The sequence below is a fragment of the Silene latifolia genome, chromosome Y (assembly GCF_048544455.1).
Source record: "Silene latifolia isolate original U9 population chromosome Y, ASM4854445v1, whole genome shotgun sequence".
Classification (NCBI taxonomy): Eukaryota; Viridiplantae; Streptophyta; class Magnoliopsida; order Caryophyllales; family Caryophyllaceae; genus Silene; species Silene latifolia.
In genome coordinates, this window is record NC_133538.1 from 202,399,491 (window position 1) to 202,405,951 (window position 6,461).

At 39.6% G+C, this 6,461-nt stretch overlaps 1 long non-coding RNA gene across 3 annotated transcripts; it reads left to right on the forward strand.

Moving 5' to 3' along the window:
- Positions 1–3,025: 3,025 nt before the first annotated feature.
- Positions 3,026–6,202, forward strand: LOC141634050 (uncharacterized). 3 transcript variants are annotated; one of them, XR_012538793.1, is made up of 6 exons: positions 3,026–3,128; positions 3,361–3,423; positions 3,679–5,379; positions 5,462–5,612; positions 5,701–5,793; positions 5,901–6,202. It is a non-coding gene; the product is annotated as an uncharacterized LOC141634050 (long non-coding RNA). The 3 variants fall into 3 exon arrangements; XR_012538792.1 differs by having other exon boundaries at positions 3,679–4,467; positions 4,814–5,612; positions 5,901–6,198; XR_012538791.1 differs by having other exon boundaries at positions 3,679–5,612.
- The last annotated feature ends 259 nt before the right edge of the window (positions 6,203–6,461 follow it).

Sequence of the window (6,461 nt, forward strand, 5' to 3'; positions counted from 1 at the left end):
ATTAGATTCATTCGTTTTTGTACTCTATACAACATCATCGTTTTGATATTTTATATATATATTTTGTTTTTCATGTGGATTTGTACGACAAATTTTGAACACCACAAAGTGAACTGCAAAAACATTATATTTTTTTAGTCCTTAATTGCCCACATGAGCTGATAACTCTGGCAATTATTTTGTGACGTTGGTTGATGGTGGGTTCAACTAGCCATAAGTCAACAAAGTTGTGACCAATCACGAGGCGTTTTATACGGATATTTCGTAGGACACAATTGTGACATCGACATGGAGTCCTAAATGTTTTACAACATTCGGTGCCAGGTCGTGGATAGGACCTCCATGGTGATCCTAAGAGTCGATTCTTTTGACTATCGACTGTCTCTTGAGACTAAGGCAGATTTTGGGTGACTTTGGTTTCTTTCTCACGGTCATCCGTAACAGGGGGCCAAGTAGATTTTTTCTGGGTCATTTCATGCTGTGCTTAGATCGGAAGGAGTTCGAGTTGAAGGAAATATTCAGCCTTTATCAGGTACTCGATATTTCTCAGGGCCACTCGAGGAGCTGTAACTGAAATGCATGGCCATGCTCGGATACGGATTCGTTTTATCAGTTGAGTTACTCTCTAGTCGGGGAAACCACTCTAGATACAGATCGATTGTAAAATACGACCTTTGCGGATCCAGATCTGCAAATTGTTTTACATTGAGTGGGAGAAATTTTAAATGAATATGAGAATCGGTTATCGCACATACACTTGTTCGGACAAGTGGGAGTTTGTTGGAGCTTGTGTCCTCCAGTTAGTGCGGATAACGTCATTGCACATACACTTGTACGGACAAGTGGGAGCTTGTTGGGGTTGGTGTCCTTAACATTTAGTGCAAGGACTTATAAATCTCTAAAAGGATCAAAGGGTATACTTTGTATCATAATCAGTTGATCCACGTTTATCAATAACGGTTGGCTTGCTAGATAAGTTTGACGTTATTGTCATACAGATGGCGGTGATCAACTGGTCCCTAAAAGTCACACCTATAGGATACGTCTTGAGTGATGTGACGGTATGAAAATACTGATCATGTAGATGCCAAATCGACTAACGTTAGTCCGAATTATTTGACTAATAATTAGTTAAATGTGATGTTGAGATATAACATTTAATACGGATTAAATGTCATGGACTAAGGCGGATTAACCGATTAATTCGTAAAATTAAATATAAGCGATTTATATTTGATTAATGTATATTGGACAAATTAATTATACAATATTGTTGTGTCGGACACGTATTAAGAATTCAACTAACCCGTATTATTAGTTGATGCCTTAAATTCGATAACCGATAATGTGATTTATAATGAAACGCGTCGTATACACTTAGCAAGTTTTGGACGGGACCATGAGTTTAACTTAAGGAGAAAATGGAAGCCCATTTCCCCCTAAGTCCACTCGGCCAAACCGAATAGAGGAGGCATAAGGAGAGCTTTCTCCTTCTATTCTAACCTAATTCATTTTGCAAAAATAATTAGGGTTTTTGGGAATTGTGCCTCCTAAATTCCGGATCTCTCATCCAACACAAATTCACAAAAACTAATCCCCTCGATATTGCAAGTCAATTAGGGGATTGTCTCTAGCACAAGGGCATTACTCGGACATCTTGGGTGCATCGTTTAGGAGGAGATTTGCTTTAATCTCTCATTGCCTTATTGCACTAGGACCGAAGGTTATTCCTACATCTTTGTCGTTTCTTTATGTTTATCGTTTTATGACAATATTCACATGTAAATTTTGCGTTATAATCCTATAATTAAAGGGCATTATACGGATATTACCCTACAATTCAGACTTTAGAGGACATGTTGAAGGCGTGTGTCTTGGAATTTGGAGGAGCTTAGGAGGAGAGGTTAGACTTGATAGAGTTTTATTATAATAACAGTTATCATGCTAGTATTGGTATAACACCTTTTGAAGCTTTGTATGGAAGGAAGTGTAGGAGTCCAGTCTGTTGGGAGGACATCACTGATGCCGTGACACTGGGGCCGGAGTTGATTAAGCAGATGGTTGAGCAGGTACATGTGATCAGACAGAAGATGAGAGCTGCACAAGATCGACATAAGAGTTATGCTGATTTGAAGAGAAGTGATATTAAGTTTGTTGTAGGAGGCAAAGTATTATTGAAAGTGTCACCAATGAAGGGAGTAATGCGTTTTGGCAAGAGAGGGAAACTGAGTCAGAAATACATTGGGCCTTATGAGATTTTAGACAGAGTTGGTGAAGTGGCATATCGTCTTGCACTACCACCAGCTTTGGCGAGAGTTCATAATGTTTTTCATGCTTCACAGTTGAGGAAATATGTGAGTGATCCTACTCATGTGTTAGCAGCTGAGACAATTGAGATGGATGAGAATTTATCTTATGTGGAGGTGGCTAAGGATATTTTGGACAGAAAAGTGAGGAAGACTAGAAATAGCGAGATTGCGTTGGTAAAAGTGCTTTGGTCTAATCATAATGTAGAAGAAGCTACTTGGAAGCTGAAGCTAAGATAAAAGAGAAGTATCCCCATTTATTTGCTTAAGGTATGTTGGTTACGAGGACGTAACCTTTTCTTTTACGGGGGTAGAATATAATACCGCGTTTAATTTTGGTCTTAAATGATAATAATTTAGTTAAAGTATGTGTCCTTTATCATTTAATTGTTTAGCAATGAGGTGTGGTGAACTTCGGGACGAAGTTCTTTTTAAAGAGAGAAGACTGTAATACTCCGCATGTTTCATAAATATAATTTTTAATTTTTAAGACGTGAATAAATAATAATTGTTGTCGTAAAAAGAAAAGAAAACTAAAAAAAACCGGGTACAAAAGACCACGGTTGGACCGAGTGAAGGGGGAAGGTAGTATGTGGATTGGGTGTTATCTATACTACCTAGATATTTTGATTAGTTTAATAATTTAAGCAATTTCCTAGAACTTTCCACATCTACCTACCAATTTATATATATACATACCTAACTCATGCCTCACCATCATATTTATTCCAGATCAAAAACCCAAAATAAAACTTGTGAGGAAGAGCAATTTTTGTGAGATAACTTTAAGACAGAGTTTTCATCTTGCGCTAATTAATTATGGTAAGTTATTTTATCGCTTCACATCAATTGTTTACGCTTAACCCAAAGTCCCTCACCGTTGACCTGGACCATGACCGTGGGGACTGTTGACCGACGGATTGACCACCGTGTGGTAAAGCCGTGTGTGGGGTTGTGTTTGAGACGGTTTTTGCGAGATTGTTTTGGGTAGTTTACATCTTAAATTCATTAATAAGAATAGTTTATAATTATATATAATTTAATTGTTGATTAGGTGGTTGATTTGTGGAAGAAGCTTTTTAATTTAATTGATTGAATTGGTGAAGATTTGCTAAAGGTAGGTTAACTACTCAACTTTGTTAAATTGGTGAATTGGTGATTTCTTATAAGATGAATTATCATTGTATTCTTGGCATGAGATAAATTGTTGTTGCAAAGTCTTGTGATAATTATACCATCATGAGCTTATTGTTATAACTGTTGTCTTGAGCATCTTATAATCATATTATTATCACTGTTGGTTTGTTCTCTGTTGTTTATTGTTATTTTAATAGAGGATTGACTTTGCAATTGAGATTATTTGGTCGGCCAGGTACGGGGACGTAGAAGTGCCGTGGACCTGCGCGGTTTAGGTCAGCTAGGCACGGTGGTGTGGGGTGGTCGTGGACCTGAGCAGTACTAGTGATGTGACGGTGTAGTGTTGTGGTGTCGGTTGTGGCACGCGGTTATGGTACATGGTTATGCCGTGTGTGACGGTCTCTTGGCTTAAGTTCTTTGCTTATATTTTATTGCAGGTTATCGTATTATTTATTGTTGTTTAGTTATCCTACTCAACCCCGTGCTTGACCGTGTATTCGTGAACACCTGTGATGAACCAAATATTGGGGAGCAGATTGATTTCACGTTAGCTTTTGTGATGTGCTGGATGCTTGGAGGGAGCTTGGGACGTTGACCTTCATCAGAGTTTAGAGATCACTTAAATTATTCAGACACTATTTATATTATTTCCGCTGCAATTGTATTAAAACATATTTTTATTATTTATTTATCTCGCTAGAACTTTTGTAATAAAACTGTTTGAGGCACTTTAATTATATCGTCTTAAAGTACTTTGGTAATTGTTTGTCTTTTATACTTACTACATGAGGCAGCTGAGATGGTAACACCTTTATTTATCTGGGAAAGTCTTGCTAAAGGCTCCTAAATAAATGAGGGTGTTACAGCTGACTTGAGTAGCCTTGGTCATCTGAACTGGGTTACTCCTAGCTTTGCGGTCCTAGCTTTTCGGTCCTCATGCGGTACATGAGGGCCATGGTTTGTACTGAGCTGATGGAGAGGGGGGACTTCTCCTACCACTGTCGGTCCAGGTCTCATTTTGGAGGTATGAACCTTCATTTTTTTCTTTCATTTTATGAGTTTAGAAATGATAGATCACTATAAATGAAAGATCATTTAGAAATGAAATGAATGATCATTTGAAAGTGAAATATATTTCGAAAATAGACAATGAAGGATCATTTAAAATGAATTTGAATAGGAAGTGAATAATAATGAAAGATCATTTTGAATATGAAATGTATGGTTGGAGAGTTGAAATATGAAGTGAAAGAATTTTGAAAATGAATTTTCGGCAAATTTTGAATTGATTAAAGGATTATTCTGAATGAATGATCATAAACGATAATTTTGACAAATGAATGATCATTGATTCATTTCTTTTTTTTTAGGCATAGGTGTACTCGTACTTCCTTGGCTTTGCTCCTACGAGGGCCGCGGACATGGCGAGAGAGTACCCCGTGGTCAGAGACTGGATCATGTGCCAACAGAAGAGACAGTGGGCTTCTTACGACACCTATATGAGGGGTGTCAACGCCGTGCAGCTTGACGGTGGTAGCATTCTTACTTTCATTCAATTTTACTTTGCTTTTCTTGATTAGTAGTGATCATAGGAATGACCCCCAGTATCTATTTAAGTGGGTGTCAAGACCATGGGAGTACTACGCTGGCGCTCCAGCTTTTGTAGCCGACGTTCTCCGACCTAGGAGTTCGAGCAGGCTGCTTCTAACGACGCCCATGGGACTTGTGTGGTACCTGGGTGTGCGGTTGGCTCGGCAGTGCCTCCGTGACGTCTTTGTGGTTCCCATGCATCGATCCTCCAAGAACGATGTTTAGGGAGCCTTCGGAGGCTGAGAAGACAGCTGAAATAGCGGGAATGAGTGGCGACGCTCTTTTCCTTTCCATGCTCAAGTACTCGGAGTTTGTGCGGAGGAGCCTGGCGTATTCGCCAATCGTAGTGAGCATACTTCTTTCTCGGCTACTTGAAATGATGAATTCTTTTGAGCATAGGTTGGAAATGACGATTTTGATTTGACAAGAGATCAAGGTGGCGGGGGTCGAGCCGCAGCTTTTCCCAAGACGCTGGAGTACTCGGGCCTAGCTGGTATGACAGTGTCCATGGAGATTCCGTCCTTCACCGAGGCAGTGACCAAGGCTGGACTCGACGAGTGGCAGCACATCGTGAGGAGAGTAAGCCCCCCGTTTAGATTGTCTTATCTTTTTCGAAATGATCGTGGAAAAACACGATAATGAAACTTTTTTTTAAATGAAAATGTAGGTGGCGCCGTCGAGGCATGTAGAGCTGTGGAGGATGGACAACCGGCTGCGAGCGACGGCTGTGAAGGCTCATTCATGTGGCCCGGGTCGGCAGGTATGAACCCCTTTTTCTTCTTTCTTGATGTGCGTGAACATTTGAAGTACTTTCAGAGTACTTGCCTTTCTATGCTTTGTTACTCATCAGCCTTCTTCCTTTTATAGGGAGCGTGAGCTGGAGGAGTCGTGAGAGGAGACATCCCGCCTATAGAGGGAGCTGGAGGTTCGAGATGCTGACATCGCCATTCTTGAGGCGATGGTGGCAAAGTTGAGGGGTCGCCTGGCTGATCATCGCAGCTAGACTTGTGGTTTTGTACATTTTGTTTTATTTTCGGGCATGAGCTAGAATTTTGTTGTATATATTTACATTTTGCCGTGTATATATAATGGCATGCGAGCCATTTGCAGCTGTTGGGTGTAAAATCTATCGTACCTGCAGGTTAGCTTGGAAACAGGTTTGGAATATTGACGGTTTACGCCGTCATGCTTTCGAAATTCACATAGAAAATTGCAAACATAAACTGATGTAGTAAATTAAAGAAAAAAAATCAGCCTAAACAGCAAAAAATGCAATTTAACCAAGTCGAAAAATGATGCCGAAAATAAAGAAAGTAAAAAAAGTGCCCCATAATGAGCAAAAAAAATAAAAAACATGACTCGACGCGCGACGGACGACGGGAGTGATTCCCCCTAAAAAAAATAATAAAAAAAAAGTAAGTGTAAGAG